At 37.3% G+C, this 19,659-nt stretch overlaps 1 protein-coding gene and 2 non-coding genes across 3 annotated transcripts in view; 2 read left to right on the forward strand and 1 right to left on the reverse strand.

Moving 5' to 3' along the window:
• LOC5575022 overlaps nt 1-19,659 on the forward strand; it is a 366,593-nt gene that overhangs the window by 213,659 nt on the left and 133,275 nt on the right. The window lies entirely within an intron of this gene.
• Trnai-aau lies at nt 16,576-16,649 on the forward strand. The gene has a single exon. It is a non-coding gene; the product is annotated as a tRNA-Ile (tRNA).
• On the reverse strand, nt 18,740-18,821 carry Trnas-cga. The gene has a single exon. It is a non-coding gene; the product is annotated as a tRNA-Ser (tRNA).

Genomic DNA, 19,659 nt, shown 5'->3' on the forward strand with positions numbered 1-19,659 from the left:
TCAAAACAGTAGACTGTACCAAACCAATCAACAAATCCGGTACTGGTAGAAGAACTGAACAACACGATTTACACGCTCTCTCTCCTGTGCTGACATGACAGAAACTTTGTAGTTTGGAGTACACGCAATGGTTGTCTAGATCGGTTTCGTCCGAAATACCTGAAGTGAATACATCACAACCCAGCTCATGGTACGTGAATTGGTTGACAATGACAAGAAATATGTTGCGAGCGATTGTTTCTCCACCCATCGCATGCTACTAAAACTGAAGTGACTGGCAGCAGTGGCCATTCCAGCGGACGCATTATTGTGATCCTTGTTGGAATGCAACTATCATTCCTGGTCCAGGTGTGAAAATGCGATGAATGAATGGGTAGACGGCTATGCCTATGTCCGACATCCAACAGCCCATCACCATAGTTCACAAGTGTGTCACTGTTTAGTACCTCAATGATCAGTTAGAATGTCCATAACTAAACCAGGAGGATGTGGTTTCTTTCGGATTAGCTTCCGACTGGAAATAGATGCCATTATCAGGGACTTTGAAGCTCTAGAACGAAGACAGGTTTGAAAACGTGTCGGATTATTTAGGATATGCCGTATCAGAAGGCAGTTTAATGGAGGGATGGATAAACTGATGTTCAAATTTTGAGAGACGTTTCTGAGGAAATTTCTGGTAAAATATTTGGTCAAATCCATAGCAAATTACAAAATAATCCATGGAGGATATGCCGGAGAAATTTTTCGAATTCTCAACTATGTTTGGAAGAAGTTTCCAGAAATGTCTGAGGGAGGTCTACCAGAAACTTTTCAAACAATACCTCTATACATTTTATAAATATTACCCAAAGTTTCTAGACACGTACCAACGAATACCAAACATGATGTCAAGATAGTCATAGGTGACAAAAATGCGCAGACCGAGAAAGAAGACTTTTTCTGACTGGTTATTGAAACGAAAAGCCTACATTTTGTTACTAAAGATAAAGAGGGATAGCCATCAGTAGTAATTATTTCGTAACGGACCCATTTTTTTAAATGTTTTGAATTGGAACGCTCGTTCTTTGCATGTTAAAGAGACCGAGTTGTTCAATTTTTTAACAGCTAATGACATATGTATCTATAGCAGTTATTTGAAATAAACCTGAATCCTTGGAATGGGAAGTGAATTACACCTGAATCTCTTAAATATTAAGTGAAACAGCCCTAAAAACTAGAATATGAATTGAACCATACCTAAACCACTTGATAGTAAAGTGAAATCAGATAATAATCTTTTAAATATAAGGTATATCAGATCTAAATCACTTGAATGTGGAGTGAATTACTTGATCACGGAGTGAATCAGACCTGAATCACATGAATAAGAAGTCAATCAGTACTGAATCACTTGAATATGAAGTAGCTCAGAGTTGAATCACTTGAATATAAAGTGAATAAGATTGAAATCACTTGAATGTGAAATGGATCAGAGCTGAATTAGTTGAATATGCAGTAAATCAGACATGAATCACTTGGATATGAAGTTAATCAAACCTAAATCACTTGAATGCAAAGCTAATCAGACCGTGATCACTTGGATAGGAAGTGAATAAGACCTGGGTCACTGAAAAGTCGCTTGGATTTAAAGTGAATCGGACGTAAATCACCTAAATGTAAAGCGGATCAAATCTGTTGCACTTGAATATTTAGTGAAGCAGACCTGAATCATTTCAATATGAAGGGAATTATCGGTCGTAAAAAAAATCAGGGTTATAATTATGTTTTTAAAAATGCAACGTCTAGAATCTGTTTCTCAACCTTGGTAACAGCGAAAATACGGCTCGCTGTGAGGTGTTCATTTCAGCGTGCTTTTTAAATGGTCGGGGGTGCGCGGACCCCCTGTTGAGAAACGTGGGTCTAGATCAGTGATCCTCAGCCCTGTTTTTTCAACCATTTTTATTTCTGATTGCGGATAGTTCTCATAATAATTTAGTTTCATGTTTTTGATAACTTTGGGAGTAGAACAGCTCCCCGAATAAAAAAAATCCGGAACTTATCAGACATAAGAGATACAGCCAGCACGTGCGGCCCGCGGGCCGCACTTTGGTGACCACGGGTCTAGATACTGATTCGAGATATTCGGCAAAGTTGAAGCATGGGTTGAGAACTTCCCAAACTGCTTGTTTTTAATTTGAATCGTGGTTTACGGCTAACCAGCCGAGTGGAAGTTTAACAACTACCGGCTAGTGTAGTGTGCTATTCCTATACCTAGAAAACAATGCGCTCTCGGGCTAAGCATTGGATATATATATAAAGCGTTGTGTTTGGATGGGCATCTAATTCTTCCGAAAGAGGTGCACTTTGCGAAAAAGAACCACGTGATTATTGAGCTGAAATCGAATTCAGGTTAACTTCTGCGTTCATGAGTCCTCTCATGGCGTAGTGGTTAACGCGCCCCAACTAGAGATCGGGGAGTCGTGAGTTCGATTCTCACTGAGAAGACGTGTAACTTTTTCGCAAATCTTCACATCAATTTGTCCATCTAATCCAATTGCAAATTATATGTAATGTTTAGCATTTCGGTAGTTGTTAAACTTCCACTCGGCTGGTTAGCCGTAAACCACGATTCAAATTAAAAACAAGTATTTATCGAGCAACGGACTCATGTTCCGTAACCGGTCGTTTGAGAACGTCGCGACCCATTGGAAGCCCACACAATAGAAACCTCAGCCAGCGCAGTTGCTGGCTAGTGTAGTGTGCTATTCCTATACCTAAAAAACAATGCGCTCTCGGGCTAAGCATTGGATATATATAGAAAGCGTTGTGTTTGGATGGGCATCTAATTCTTCCGAAAGAGGTGCACTTTGCGAAAAAGAACCACGTGATTATTGAGCTGAAATCGAATTCAGGTTAACTTCTGCGTTCATGAGTCCTCTCATGGCGTAGTGGTTAACGCGCCCCAACTAGAGATCGGGGAGTCGTGAGTTCGATTCTCACTGAGAAGACGTGTAACTTTTTCGCAAATCTTCACATCAATTTGTCCATCTAATCCAATTGCAAATTATATGTAATGTTTAGCTTTTCGGTAGTTCCCAAACTGGCCAAGTTTTCAAGTTTTCATATTTTGGTAATAGATGGCAACACTGCTCGATTGTTATCAAAAGAGCCAATTTTATGGGGGTGTGATATGCAAATACCAAAACAATTTAAAGATAGCGATACCGAATGTTCACCAAAGCTGAAGGGTTCAATTTTTTTTTCGTAGCTGGCAACACTGCTTAAGTGAAATTGCGCCACCAGGCAGTACAAGTGTGCATGCAACTATTGTTCTGCGAATATCTCAGGATCCTGACCACTTAGAAAGATGGCGTCTTCGGCAAAGTTGTTCAATAGCTCATCAAGGACTATCATTATAAAAGCTATGAGATTCAAAATTCCGCCACCAGGCGGCGCTAGTGAGCATATAATTTTTGTTTTGCGGATAGCACTGGATTATGACTATTCAGAAAGATGGCGTCTTCAGCAAAGCTGTTCATCAGCTCAAGGACTATCATTATAAGAGCTATGAGATTCCAAATTTTGCCACCAGGTGGCGCTAGTGAGCATGGAACTTTAGTTTTGCGGATATATCAGGATCCTGACTACGGCGTCTTGGGCAAAGTGGAGCTACTCAACAAGTTTACCGAAGACTCCATCTTTCTTAGTGGTCAGGATCCTGAGATAACCGCAAAACAAAAGTTTCATGCTCACTAGCGCCACCTGGTGGCAACATTTTGAATCTCATGGCTTTTATAATGATAGCACTTGAGCTACTGAACAACTTTGCCGAAGACGCCATCTTTCTAAGTGGCCAGGATCCTGACATATTCGCAAAAAAAATCATGCTCATTAGCGCCGCCTGGTGGCAAAATTTTGAATTTCATAGCTTTTATAATGATAGTCCTTGAGCTACTGAACAACTTTGCTGAAGATGCCATCTCTCTAAGTGGTCAGTATCCTGAGATATCCGCAAAACACAATTTCGATGTTCACTAGCGCCACCTAGTGGCAGAATTCCGTAATTCAATGAGAATACTATTTGTTAGTCACATAACTCTCACAGGATCTGCTAAACTCACACCAGAATTTCCAGAGGATTTTCACAGGAAACTCACAAGAATCCCAGCATTCCCAGCATTTCCAAACTAAGGGCGATCCATTAATTACGTAAGGGTTTATGGGGGGAGGGGGTTCTGAGATTTCTTACGCGCCATACAATTTTTTTTTAATTTTCATATAAAAAATCTTACCAAGGGGGGAGGGGGGTTGAAAAACCTCGAAAAATGTCTTACGTAATAAATGGACAACCCTCTATGTATTTCCTCACTACTTTCGCAGTACCGGAAAAAACGGAATCGGTTTTTTTTTTCAACAATTAATTTTTAAGAATTTCATTAGAATGATTCTACATCATTTTTATGTAACCGTTTAATAGCCAGACTTTATAAACGGTTCACTTTGAACCACGTGGCCATTTATGGGGGAAGGGGGGTCTGGCAAATGACCAAATCGATACAAATTTAAAAAATAAATTTGATTAATATTAAAAACCAGTTCATCCTTCAAACCCTAGCGTCAAATTGGACCAAATTACGTTGAGAATGGCCCCTTTGAATTCTGTGTACACAAAAATTATGATATTTTTGAACAGAGTTTTAACTAAGCGTTTCATAGGATATTTTAAAGAAATTATTTGGATGTAAAGTTCATAGAGAAAATATTTCAAAATAGTAGAGAAAAGTGCTGCTCAACCAACTACTTGCGGTCCCCATGAAGTTCTCATGATCCATAAATGCGACTAGTAATTTCGTAGAATAAAAGGTAAAATAAGTTTCTTATCATTTTATTCTTTAATGAGTTCTAAAAGTGTTTCACAACTGATGCATCTCACTAGGCATCAAACGAATTTCTGATAATTTTAGGCGGGATACAATTATCAGAAATTCACTTTCGCACTTTTTTTCACGAGCTCGGCTGTGCGAATCCCGGTTTTTCAATTTTAACCAAGATTTAGCTAACAAATTGTACCGTTTCTTAGTACCGAAGCACTTATTAACTGATACTCGGCTTTTATTTCCTGAGATGCCAGGAAAATTGTTTGCCGACTACTCGCCAGTGTAGATCTCGGTCAAAATTAGCCGAGATTCGGCATTCTAAATTGAGTGTGTAGGATTCCGACCGGAAATGACATATGCCCAAGAGCTCACTAGGAATTCTGATGCTATGGCTTTGATTCTTAAGATTCCATTGTGATTTTGCTGAAAATTCTCAAGTCTCCGAATAAAATTCTAATAAAAGTCTATTATTTCCAAGCTTGCAATCCACAAACTCCGCTGGAAACTCATTTCAGAATCTTCAAAATTATTCTAGAAATACACTAGGTATATACTATGATTACAAAATTCTTGATATAGTAACTCCAGCTAGTATAGAATGGTGAACAGTCTCTCAGAAAATCGAACGTCATACAGAATTTCTAACAAAAACTGAAAGTTGTTCTAAATAATCAACGCAAATAGATCAATATAACATCATAACACAGACAAATCAATGTAACGGATACATTTCGTTTTACTGACTTCTGTTTTGGCTTATTGTATCATTTCGCTTATTTCACAATATTTGCATCATTTTTACTCATGATTCCGAAGAATTTTACGTGACAAAATAAGCGACATAATGTATAGGCTTAAAAAAGAACCCCGTAGGACATCATTTTGTCTAGCTCCTGCCAAAATTATGGATTATATGCTAAAATTTCTGAAATATACTTGAATAACGCAATTTATTTCCATAAAACACGAGAGACACGTCTTTTAGTTTAATTTTGTTTTTCAACTACTGCGGTATACTTTAACATATGTATTGCATATATTTCCACAATGACAAGAACAGTGAGCTGGAAAGCCGAGACAAAATGTGTGCTTTGTGACGAGACAATGCTTGTGCTTTGTTCGAAAGTGTTGTTTCAAATTTGAAGAAAAGTAGTTTTTAGTGACAGACTGAAGTGGGCTGATCACACAGTATTGATGCCTGAGAAAAGACGTTGGAATACTATTTGAGAGACTTATAGATATTGATGACGCTGCTAAAAACGGAATCTGACTGTATTTCCATAACATTAGCACAGTATTTCAACATAACTTTCAAAGGATTTCCACAGTATTGCCACTGAAAGCCCAAGATTCTCGCTGGAATAATAGGTTTCCTATGTAACAATTCCCACTGGAATGTCAAAATCCTCACCTACATACCAGCATCTATACAGGAATATCTTAATCTTCACTGGAACTCCAGGATCCACGCTGGAATCTTAAAAACCACATTAGACATCCAGGATCCTTACTGTAACCCCAGAATCTACACTAAAATCCTAGGATCCACACTGGAAACTAAAAATCTCCACTGGTATCTCAATCTTTACACTAAAATCCTGGGATCCACACCGGAAATTATAGAATCTACAATGGAATCCAAGGATTCTCCTTAGAAACCAAGGACCCAGAATCCAATCCAAGCATCTACACTGAAATCGCAAGATCCACACTGGAATTTTAAGATCCTCACGGATATCTCAGGTTTCACACTGGAATTCCACGACCCACGTTACAACCCCAGGATCCAAACTGTCATTTGTCAACAATCACAGTCAAAAATGGAATTATTTCATTTGAAATATTTCTTTTGCCAATATTACGCAGAACCTTAGTTACGCAGCATTAAGTGAATACCCCTACTAGAATCACAATATCCACACTGGAGCCCAGGATCCCACAGTGGAATCCCAGTGTGGATCCTGAGATTTCAGTATGGATGCTGGGAATCCAGTATGAACTCTGGGAATCTAGTATGGATTATGGGATACCAGTGTGAATGCTGGGAATCCAGTGCGGATCCTGGGATTTCAATGTGGATTCTGGTGTTTCCGTCTGGATTCTAAGGGTTCAGTATGGATCGTTGGATTCTAATATAGATCGTGTTACTTCATTGTGAATACTAGGCTTCTAATGCGGATATTGTGATCCCAGTGTGCATCCTGGGACTGTTTCGCAGTATGTCAGTGTGGATCCCTGTGGGATCCCAGGATCCTGAGCCCTATAATCTAGACTGAAACACCAGGATCCACATTGCAATCCCAGGATCCATAATGGATTCCCAGCATTCACACTGGTATCCCATAATCCATACTAGATTTCCAGAGTTCATACTGGATTCCCAGGATCCATACTGAAATCCCAGGATACACACTGGGATTCCCGGATCCATACTGGAAGTATCCACACTGAAATCCCAAAATCCAAACTTAAATACCAGAATTCACACTGGAATACCAGGATCCATATTGGAATCCTAGAACTCACCTTGAAATCCGAGAATCCACACTGGCATTTCACTTAAAATGCTACTATCTTAGGATCCATTCAGGAATACCAGGTTTCATACTATACCACCTGAATCCACACTGGAATCTAAGGAACTTCACTGGAATCCCAGTACAATGGAATCTTAACATCTACACTGAAATCCCAGAACCCACACTAGATTTCCAGAATTCATACTGAAATCAAAGGTTCCACACCCTAACACCAGTATCTACATTATAATCTAAGGATCTACAATGCAATCTCCGCATTCACACTGAAACCCCAAGGTACATATTGAAGTCCCAGGAAGCACACTGGAATACCAGGTTTTACACTGGAACACGAGGATTCACGCTGGAATCCGAGAATCCACACAGAAAACCCAGGATCTATACTTGAATCCAATGATCCTTACAGGAATCCAAGGATCCACACACGAAATTTAGGATCCACACTGGAATCCCAAGATTCACCTTGGAAACCAAGGATCTATGTTCCAATCCAAGATCCACACTGGAATCCCAGGATTCATCCTGAAATCTCAGAATCTACACTGACTTCCAGGATCAATTTTACAATCGTTCAGGAATCTCTGATTTGGAAACCACACTAATTGTAAAACGAAAAAAAAAACTGTCATTAGACTGCCCTCCAGTTCTTGGACAACTTTGCCAAAGAAACGACTTTTGTTAAGAAAAACTATGAAAGTTTCCCCGTTTTATGCCACATACGATACTTTTTCGATACCATAGCTCGTAGATAGGTTAACTCTTCCAACAAAATGCATTCATCACGGTCATTTCTCACCACAAAGAAACACACATAATTGTTCCAATCGGTAGTTAGGCAATTGGGGCAATTTTTACCCATTTTATGCAAGCAACCCTGCATCTCGTTGGATTTTCTTCATGATGTGCCCGACGCCCTGCCCAGAAGGAGCTCACCATCGTTGTTCTTGACTGGTTGTCTGATTATACCGTCAACGAGTCTAGTCGAGTGGCTGCCTGTTTGCCTTCCCTGCCTTGGGGCTCTATAGTCGTCAGTCAAGGAGATACATACAACAAGCAACTACTAGAAACATCAATCGGAAAGGAACACCCGGTCTCGGATGATTGGGAAGCGAGAACCGAAAAAGTTAGCATCCACCCCAATAAATATGCACTTAGAAAAAAATCATGTAAATTTGCGTCATATATGTCCGACATATTGAAGCGAGTAAAATTACGGAAATTCAAGGCACAAATTACATGATTTTCCGTCACATCGAACTTATTATCGTCACATTAATTTATTTATCACGTAATTTTACAAGAATGATGCATTTTTGAGTACAAATACTATAAAATTCAATGTTTAATATTTGTTTTTTTTCTCGTACTGTGTATGTATATTGCTCCAAACTGTTCTCTAGAATGATGAAAAGAGATAAATAATCCGAAGCTCGCCGCCGCTGCCACCACAAAGCATTCCCTTCCAAAGACGGTGTGGTGCTTGCCGGGTAAAAGAGATCAGATGCAATTAAAGTTTCTAACAATTTGTACTCAATGAGATGTCGGTCGGCTGGCAGAACGACTGGCTAGTAGCTCTAGCGGGGTGTTCCACACCCCATTATGGGGGAGACCTTTTGCTGGACATTGGATCTACCTATAACAACAAAGGGTCTGACCCTAGACAATGCCCAGACCACCCGCAGGATGCTGGCAAGTAATTTTCGAAGATCACATTATTGTTCTCCGAACAAAGTTTGCGCTATTAATAAGCGAGGAGTAACGAGTGGATAGTTATTGGTTGCTGTAGAGGCACACAAAGGGCTTCGGGTTGGTGCTATATTTTTTTTGCTAGAAAATGAGAGTGTTCAGTTTTATAATAGGCAGTCTTCAGACGATAATTAGACTGTTGTTATTGGTTTACAGATCATCATGAAATAATTATAGCATAAAACGAATCGTCTATAAATTGATGGTTCTTATTAATGACGACTTTAAACGTATCAGAATGCTTGATACTCGTTAATAGTATTGTGTTTTACTAAATTTCCCAAAGGCCTTGCCCCGATAGCTTTTTTCCACCCTTGTTTTCGACAGAATTTTTAATCTTGTTTTTCTACAGTTGTTTTGATTCTATTATCACGAATACTAATATCAAACATACTAATATCAAACATGAAAACTAGCCGACGGTAACTGAATAGTATTTTCATTTTATGATTTAAAAAAAATAAGCATTCGCTTGTCCATTATGTTCCTAATCCCCCTATTTTTGCACATATATTGGTTTTATGTTAACTTCAAGTTGTTCGCAAATAAAATTGGAAATGGGATGATTTTACATTCTAAACAAAACAAACTGCCTTGGCTTCTCTTGGTAACATCCAAGAACCCTTTGGAAACCACTGGTATCTTTTGAAAATTTCTACTACTAAAAATTGAGATGGCGTTAAATCCAAGATGGTCCCCAAAATTATTATTAATTTTCGGGTATCATTGAGTTTTTGGTTTTTGTACTTTGAATAGCAGCTCAACTTTACGGTGATCATATCCTGAAGTTCTATCTTCGTCGATATTTTTTCAAATACTTCGTTCTTTCACGGTTCCCATATGCACTGTTTTACTGCGTAATGGTCTCGTATACGCAATCTTTCACGAAATCAGCGACATCTGTATGCTTCTCTACTGGATTTTCTACATCTTTTCTTATACATTCACACTGAGTGACCAGCCCACTCAAGTCTGCCTGATTTGTTATAGATTGTCAGCACAACACACAAGCACTTATAAAAGCATTCACCTACATTCAAAAGCTAGGAATACTGTCCAGTTCAGACATGTCCTGATGTTACAACATAGTTTGTGCATTTTGATGAGTCCTTTGCAGTAGAGTTTCAAAATCCCATAAACTGTACCAGAAAACTGTATGTTATGGTTCCATCTTATGTGAAATCTTTCTCAAACTTTCGAGGAAGCCCTACATTTATTTTCTAGGAACATTTTCAGAGATTGTTCAGAAAATATTCTAAGAAATCTTCGATGTTTTTCTTCATACATCTTTTCTAGGACCTTTCTCTTTTCCAGATATGGTAACAGAGATGATTAATCTAGTGTTTTGGTCTGACTTCAAGTTTTTTTTTTTACACATCTTCTGTTTCTTCTTGCCATTAACGAGGACACAGCGACATAGCATGCTTTTCAGCTAAGTATTAAATTTAAATAAGACAGCAACACGTTAATACTTCCAGTGGACGATTTCCCCTCCGAAGGCAGAATCACATTAGACAACGGACTAGCATGCAACGCCCAGTGGCACAGTTGCAATATGACTAGAGTTCAGTATTGGGACTGTATTTTCATAACCAATTTCTGAATGAAGGTTACTTATGCGACTATTGATTTTACATGGCCTACACGTATGGGGCTCTGCACTGTTTTGATTTTGCATTGGATTTTGACGTTTACTGGCCTTGTTGTTTACAAATTTTATGTAAGAGTAAAAGAGAGAGGAAGATTTTTGTGCATTGATCCATAAATTGGGTAAAATAGGCTTTCTAAGCATCATTGACATTTAAATTGAAAAAAGTATATTGAATATCAAATTTAATGAACGCTATAAGCTTACAGCGCTGCCCTACTGAAAAGAGCTTCGAAATGACCGTTTCGAAGTCATTCCATAAGGATAACGTAACAACATCCTAAGGATATTTTTATTACCAATTATTGCGAAATAAAATTAGAATTTTATTTAGAAATTAGGTTCCGTTTTTGGCGACTGAAAATTTCAATCGTGTTGCCAAAAACGGAATCCCACTGTACTAGCACCTCATTGGAAACCACTGGGCTTGTTGTGATCGCCGATTTAGTTGAGGTCTGTACCTGTGGAAGTTATCGACACGTTATTCATGGTAGCAGTGGTTACTCCAAGGATTCCTTCGTGACTTCCTTCAACAGAGTCTTTCTTAAATTTTCCAAAAAAGTCCTTAAAATATATCTAGAAATTTTCTGAGAATTCCTTCAATAAATATATCATTGGAGGTGTGGCATGTGGTACGGGAAGTTTTTCTAAGGCAAATACTAAGGTAATCATTACTGAAACTACTGATTATTAACATTGACAAGGTGTCGACTAAATTTTGGAAATACAATTCCCTGACTTTCCCTGACCTTCCAGTCGCTTTCCAGGAATATTCCAGACCACTGAATTAATTAATTTGAACCGAAATAAGTACAATTTGTACAAGAAATAACATATCCGGCGATTTGCATGATGTATAGTTTATGTAATAGGTCGTATGAATAAACTTCGCAATAATTTTTACTACACTGAGATATACCTGCCAGATAACATTCTTGAGCGTTTATTCAAGTTAATAATCCGTAAGAACAAATATGTCCTCGGTAGCGATGGTCGGGTTTCACATTTTTCAAACCCGAACCCGACCCGCACCCGACTTATTTTATTTCTTCAAATTCGGACCAGAGTTGCCTAATATCAATCATATCAGCTGATGGTCTAAAACTATCAATATCACTTGCGAGCTATCAATATCACTTTGATTTGACAACCAACAGCAGTGATGCGACATCGCACTCTAGATCATAATCACACCAGAATAAGTGATCACGTGGTCATTATCCATGCTATTAATGATTTTCAATGACCAACACCTAGTTTCAGTCTATCTGCAATACTGTCAAGAACATCGTACTGATAAATTGCCATTTTATCTGCTAAATTTAAAGCTAAACTTAACCCATCAGTGATATCCATAGTCTATCGCCATCAATGCACTGGTGATGGAGTTGACAGCATGATGTTGATGTGATATGGAATGATCCGATTTGTATCGCAGTCGGCCTGTACAAATCAACAAATTTTAAGCATTGATAGTGACAGCGAGCAACTCTGATTCGGACCCGACCTGAACCCAAGACAATAATTGAAAGGCAAACCCGTACCCAACCCGAACCCGAAAATATGTCACTGTTTGAACCCGAATCCAACCCGAAATGTTTTTGTTAGAAAACTCCGAATAAAACCCGAATTCGAAAAGATAGTAAATTCATCGTTTCTGATGCATAGGGAAGCTTTCAGTTTGCTAATCTGTTCACAATTCTCACCAAACTCGATCCAAATTCGACTCAACCCGACTTTTTTCAAGCCCGAATCCGACAATTTTGTAGCTTTCAAACCCGACCCGAACCCGAACCCGAAAAATCTCTAGTCCTCGGCTAGTGAACTACCTCAGATATAATTTCACAAATTTTTGGCATAAACGACAATTTTGGACACCTTCCTGGTTGTACCTGATTTTTCCAGGAAAAAAAATAGCCATTGCTCAAAAAAATGTTTGGAGAATTACTTTAAAGATTTGCACATTTATCAGAAAATCCTTTTGAAATTCTTAGCATATTTTTTCCAGATATTCCTTCAATACTTCTCATTGAACTTTTCTAAGATTTCCTCTAACAGCTACTCATCTCCAGGATTCTCTATAAATTGTTAGAGAATTTCTTTCAGACCAAGAATATCATTTGGAATTCCTACGATTATTTCAGGAATACTTTCAAGGATATTTTACAGGATCAGATAGATTATTTTTGAAAATATTTTCATTTTTTTCATAGAATGCTTTCAATAATTCTTCACGATGATTCGTTATAGGTAATTTATGTTAGTTAATATTTTAGGATTCCCCTATGAATTACGCCGAGGAATTCTTCTATAAGTATCGCCAAGTAATCTCATTGGATTTTTTGTTCCATCAGTCTTACTTGTATATTTTAAGCAAACTTGTAAATATTGACATGATTAAGTGGAGTAAACTCCATACTTTTCAAGATTTCGAGCAAAATGCGCGGAACTAGGCAATGAGTTGATCCAGGAAACCTTGGAACAAAATACTTTTGAAGCAATACGCGCAAATTCAGAAGAAGTTGTTCGCAGAGCACTTTTGATGCTTTTTATTTCAGAAAATTTGAATTCTGAGGATAATTATATGCAATAAAGTTTACTCTATTATACATAAGAGCATTTTCTCAATGGCGAACTGCTATTTTGAAAGACTAATTACCTTTTTCTATATATCGTGTGGAATTTAAACATCATGATTATCAATTATTGTATTGCTGACTTAGCCTGTTCGATAACTTTGCAAACAATCAACTCGTATGATATTATAGTATTGATATTTTTCCCTGACCTCAAGTGAAATTTCCTGACTTTCCAGCTTAAAAATCGAATTCCCTGAATTTCCTGGTTTTTTTTTCAGGTAGTCGACACCCAGTTTGAGTAAGAAAAACTCCTTTTTTTAATATATACCCTGGCTTTTAATCCTGTAGGATTCTTTGAAGAAATCCATGAAAAAACTCAAACGGAATCCTGGGAGATATTTATGTAGTAATAATCGGATGAATTGCTGGAACAATTGCATTTGCTGGTATGGAAACCTTTATGAACTTTTCAAAAATCCATGGATAATTTACTTGAACAATCACTCGATAGATATTTGGAAAAGACTGCAGGAGCAATCTCTGGATGAAATTTCTGGAGAAAATTCCTGTAGAAAATTCATAAGGAATCCCTGATTGAATTCGTGGAAGAGTTCCTAATAGATTTCAAGAAATAACCTCTGCAGGAATTCTTGGAGCAATTTATGGCAGAATCCATTATGACATATGAGGCTTGAAAAATTTGAAAAATACTGGAAAATCACCGTAGGTTGGTACTTCTCAAAGAATTTGTGAAGGATTTCCTGGAAAAAGCCTTAGGGAAATTTCAAAAAGAATTCTTATAGGAATATTTGAAAGATATTCTTGAGTAACAACTATAAAAATTGGTAGAATTACTTGAAAAATGTCAGACGAAAATTATAAAAGAATATTTGGAGTAGGTACCTAATCCCTGAGGACATATCTGGAAGTATGAGCATTGTAGTGCTGATAGGTGTTCAGGGACGATTCTAAATGAAAGTAGTGGTTTTGATTGACACACCAATTGTTGTCATACCTATCCAAATTACCCATTTTTATTAAGGTTTCGAAAGGATTTCCCACATTATACACAGGAATACTGTGTATGAGCAATTGAAATAACGTATTTAAGACGATACGAGTATAAAGATGTGAGTTCAGGAGCTGGACCTGACCGTACGGATCGTTATCATGATCATTTACCCGCATTCACTATTTTTTCCCTAACAGTCTAAGAAAGGGAGTGCACAAATAAAAACTGACCGCACGAATCGTTATCATGACCATTTTACCCGAATTCCCCATTTTTATCTGGTTTTTGATAGGATTTATCATATTATATGTAGAGAAACTGTTAATGAGCAATTAAAATAACATTTTCAAGCGATAATAGTCCGAGTAAGTAGATGCAGGAATAAAAAGGAAGGAGTTTATGAGCTGTTTACTGCCGTTTATCGCAAGTCAGTCCCATCTGAATTTTCGTCAAAATTGAGTTGACTTCAGTTTTCAACATATTTTCCAATGCTCTTTCAGCTCCAATCATAAGATAATATGATTTGTTCGGAAAAATTAGGAAAAACTAGCAAGTCAAGAATTTTTGAAGGGATCCACATGTAAGACTCTAAGTGTAATTATGACCAAACCTTTGTAAAATACATTTGTTTAAAGAAAAAGACTTCACATAAAAATGTTCTACCCGGGTAGAGGTGAATAACTAAATAATGGTAAAATAAGAACAAATTTTGCAATCATATCTAGTTTAACCATTACTATGTTATTAATATATGACATTAAATATCTTATCAATAGCAAAACATACAATCATAGCAAAATTTGTCATTGGTATGTTATACTTGAAAGTCATGTAATAACTAATCAAAATACACTATCATGGTAACATTTGTTATTTGTGCAAAAATACTTAAAAATACATTAAATATCTAAAGAATAACCTACATCGCCATCACAGTAAAATATGTCATTATTTTGATATTTGAAAACTTTATTTAAGTAATTCATGATAACAAACCAACATCAAATTTTGCCGTAATAGCTCATTTTACTATTCGTATGATATTCAAAAATTAAAAAGCAAATTTATTTGCAGGAAAGCAAGAAGTTTATTTTTCAATCATGCTAAATTTAAATATTAAAGTAAAAGAACTAAAATTACCATTATTTTGATCTACTCGTGAATAGCTTATTTAGTTATTATTTTGTTATCAATATCTAAATAAAAACATATTTTGTTATTTACGGTTGCCTATATTTTGCTATTATTTTGTTATTATAATGGCAAAATATGATATTATTTAGTTTTTATGCCATACAAACTAGTTATTATTTTTGTTACTTTATCTCTTATTTCAAACAAACAAAGAACTAATTTTGCTATTCAAACATTCTATTTTAATGGTAAATTTTGTTATTCTTTTGCAATTCTCCTCTACCCGGGTAGGCGTTACGTCTTTTTGCCCATTCTCCGGTACTATTCTAGGCCATCCACGATTTTCGATTGACCCTCCGTCAAATCCACCCAATAGAAACCTTTTTTCACATCTCCCGATTCCAGAACAATATCTCATTTTTCATCGAAAATTCCAACAACCCAATTATTCATCCCAGCTATTGCTGCCTGTTGTTGTTGTTGGCTCGCTTTGTGTTGATTATTTTTACCACACTCAACCTTGTGCCTTTATTTTTTGCGGCCCTTTTTCGCGCGCGCCCGAGAAAAACCACAATAAATTGGTTCAATAAAAATTACATTCGACACAAAATAACATCCACCACCAGGAGGCCAAGAGCATAGCAGCTTATGCTGGTTCCGAGTTGACCAACCGTCGGCAGCAGCATCATTCCGATAAAGCGGGTTTATTTTTGAACTTTTCTTTTTTACTCGAATGGAAACATTTGTTTGAAGTTGGGTTTTTGTGTTCCTACAGAAAAAAAACCTGTTTCGCGTGTGTCAAAAAAATTGTAAACCGATAAAAAATTGATCGCACAAAAATTGGTTGTAGTTGTGTTGATAAAGTAAACCACTGTTGTTAACTCTGAATTGAGTGTTATCGTTTTTTTGTTGATGTTTTTAGGCTTGGACTCAGATGAATTCGTTTCACATTTAATCGATTCGCGTTTTTTACATACGATAAGCGAGCGTTAGTCCGAGATAATACGCTTTAATTTGTGTACGTCTAGCGCTGACACGTGGTCACCGTTCAAGCATCAATGGCTCCATAGCTCAGTTGGTTAGAGCGTCGTGCTAATAACGCGAAGGTCGTGAGTTCGATCCTCTCTGGAGCCAAGGAAAATATTTTTGATTGTATCCACGAGCGTGGTTCTGCTGAAATCAAATCTCGAAGACTTATTCAAACAGACTCAAGTCAGAAAAGTCAACAAACTTACTTTAGCAATTTCTAGAACGTTTAATTTCCGAATTTACAAAACGACGAACGTGAGATTCTCCACTTTCGCAACCTAACCGCTACTTTCGCCGCTCCGTTGTATGGGAGACAAAGTGACTTAACCACGAATCAAAACAAAACTTTACTTGAGTCGATTTTACACTGGTACAAAAACGTCGTAAGTAACTGATTGAAACGGCTTATCATTTTGTCATACAATTTTTGTGGGAAGTGATAGGAACTACCTTGAGTTTAAACGCGAGCTGATTGCATGCAAAATTTAAGCGATGAACACGGTAAAATGTTAAATGTTAAAAAGGGGATTCATTTTAAAACAATTTTAGAAGAAAGGTTGTGATTCTTCATAATTAATTTTCTCAAAACCGTATGAAAGTTACTTACGTCGATTTGAAAAAGTAATCGAGAAATGTTCATGGTTGTCTTTAGTTTGCATACAGATTAAAAAAAACTGCAAACTTTTTTAGTTGAACTTCGATCGCAACAAAATTTCGTTTTCCGATTAACTCTTCCATATAGTGTCGTACGGTGTCTAAAATAGTAAAATAATTTCTCATTGCCAAAATCCACCGACGCGCGACGCCGAACTTCCTGCAGTTACTAAACCGAACGAAGTAACAGGTAATGTCTTGGTCAGTGACAACAATCAAGTTCAGCCCACTTTTCCCACCATTATTGTTGGGCGCTTAGCTTACCATACGCCGCCAGCCACTGAGCTGCGCAACCTTGAAGCGTAGAAAAAGGCATAATGATCGCGCGCGCGCGGAAAGTCTCTGCTTCAATTCCAAACAGCATTTTGGTGCGATGAAGTCTTCGTCGTTGTTGTCCGGGTTGTCTATCACACGCATGCGGTTAAAAGACTATGGGCACTATGGGCGACCAGATGGCCAAAAATTGTAGAATTTTTTTTTTTATTTTTTTGATCGTTCAATCTTGTTTTCATTTCATAGGAAACACTTCTGTTAAGGTGAAGATGAACCGAAGCCAAACCTCAATTTTTCAAGAGCACAAATCTGGAGAACCGGACACCCGTTTGAGCTGAAAACTCAATCGATTGGTGACCACCACCTAGTGACCAATCGATTAAGTTTTCAGCTTAATCGGATGTTTGGTTCTCCAGATTTGTGCTTTTGAAAATTCGAGGTTTGGCTTCGATTCATCTTTACCTTAAGATATTCCTGGAATTTCAGAGATATCTTACTCTGATACGAAGATTTGTTGATACAATTTTTTGAAAGTTAGAAATTATCGGAAAAATATAAAATTCTTTGCAAATACAAGGTATTTGTTGAATGAAATGTACTACATTATAGTAATGTTTTATACAGATCTTTAAACACCAAACGCAAGCTAATTTATAAAATTATTTTGGAAAAAAAATGAAGTTTTTGAAAAGAAATTATCACATTTCATATCACGAAACTAATAAATAGACGAAACAATATTTTTAGCCGTCAGATTATATGGAAAGCGCCCATAGTGTACAGTGGCGGACGGCAGTTCCAAGAACGATTAGCCGACAACGACGACCGCAAAGACCAAGTCCAAGAAAACACGATGAAAACGTTCACGGTCACTTGCGGAGTTACAGACCGCGCCGCCAAGTGGCGCAAAGATATGACAACAATCTCGTTTGAACGTCACCTGAGATGGATAACTCTATTTTCGAAAATGTGAGTAAGTGGCTATCCGTTAGAGGGTCCAGCGAACGACCAGACAAAACAAATATACGTGGGAAACAACTAGTTACAGAGTACACAGTGCTTTTCGGAAGTTGCAGTTGTACTTATCGTGGAAGCGAATAGGTATTTAGGCTCTCACGATTTATGTCGAATTGTCCCGGGAAAAGTCGAAATTATGGATTTCAACTATTTGAATTGCTCACACAAATACAAAATCGCATCTATAAAGTACTAGTAATGTAAAAGAGTGAAACGAGTAGTGACAGCGAAATACACGTACAAAAATATTTCGCAGCCGGTAGGATTCGAACCTACGCTCCCAGAGGGAATCTGATTTCGAGTCAGACGCCTTAACCACTCGGCCACGACTGCTTCGATACGCTGAGGATCGCATCTGCCAAGCAGGATATTTTCTATGATTACTTATGGATAGAACAACATTTCAGAGTTATTAAACTTTTTGAATCTTTCAAGATTGAGTTGAGTTACGGCACTTTTTGCCTTTATATTTAGGAAACACCATAGAATGTGGAACAAAAGCAATACATTTCATTATTTATTTGGTCTAAGCCGGGTCGGGTCCAAAGACCTGACCATCAGACGTTTGATCGCACGGATGAAGACGAAGCCTTTCTTGATTTATGGCGCCACGAGTGCAATACTGTTTGTTGTTGATCTTCTTGTCAGGTGTTGGACACGCGCGCGAAAGAGATGATAGCGTGCGATATGGCCGTCATCGTTTGGCGTTTGACGGATGAATGGACGACGCCGGCATGGGCGTAGCCAGGATTTTCGTCAGGTCTAACAACCTTTATGCCATATTCGTTAATTTCTCAACAAAATATCAATTTTTAACACCATCCGCATCATTTTTAACTGAATTTTTAAATGAAACACTATGAACAGGGTTGGTAGCGACTGAGTGTCTCAAAACTTGAAACTATAGAGACCGCATGACTAAAAAATAAAAAATTAGATCAAAAGAAAAATAAAAAGGAATCAAAAAGAAACCGAATAGGATTCAAAGAAATACCATACATGAATCAAGAGAACGAAAACAATCTAAATAGGAATTAGAAATAAGAGTATTCATTAGAAGTTTTCAGAGAATCCTGTCAGCAATTTTCCGAATCATATTTCAAAGAGCTGTTTTGGGAATTACACGTATTACTTTTGATAATACGACTAGTGTTGGAAAGTGAAGAACATT

Source organism: Aedes aegypti, chromosome 1 (genome assembly GCF_002204515.2).
Source record: "Aedes aegypti strain LVP_AGWG chromosome 1, AaegL5.0 Primary Assembly, whole genome shotgun sequence".
In the NCBI taxonomy this organism is placed as follows: Eukaryota; Metazoa; Arthropoda; class Insecta; order Diptera; family Culicidae; genus Aedes; species Aedes aegypti.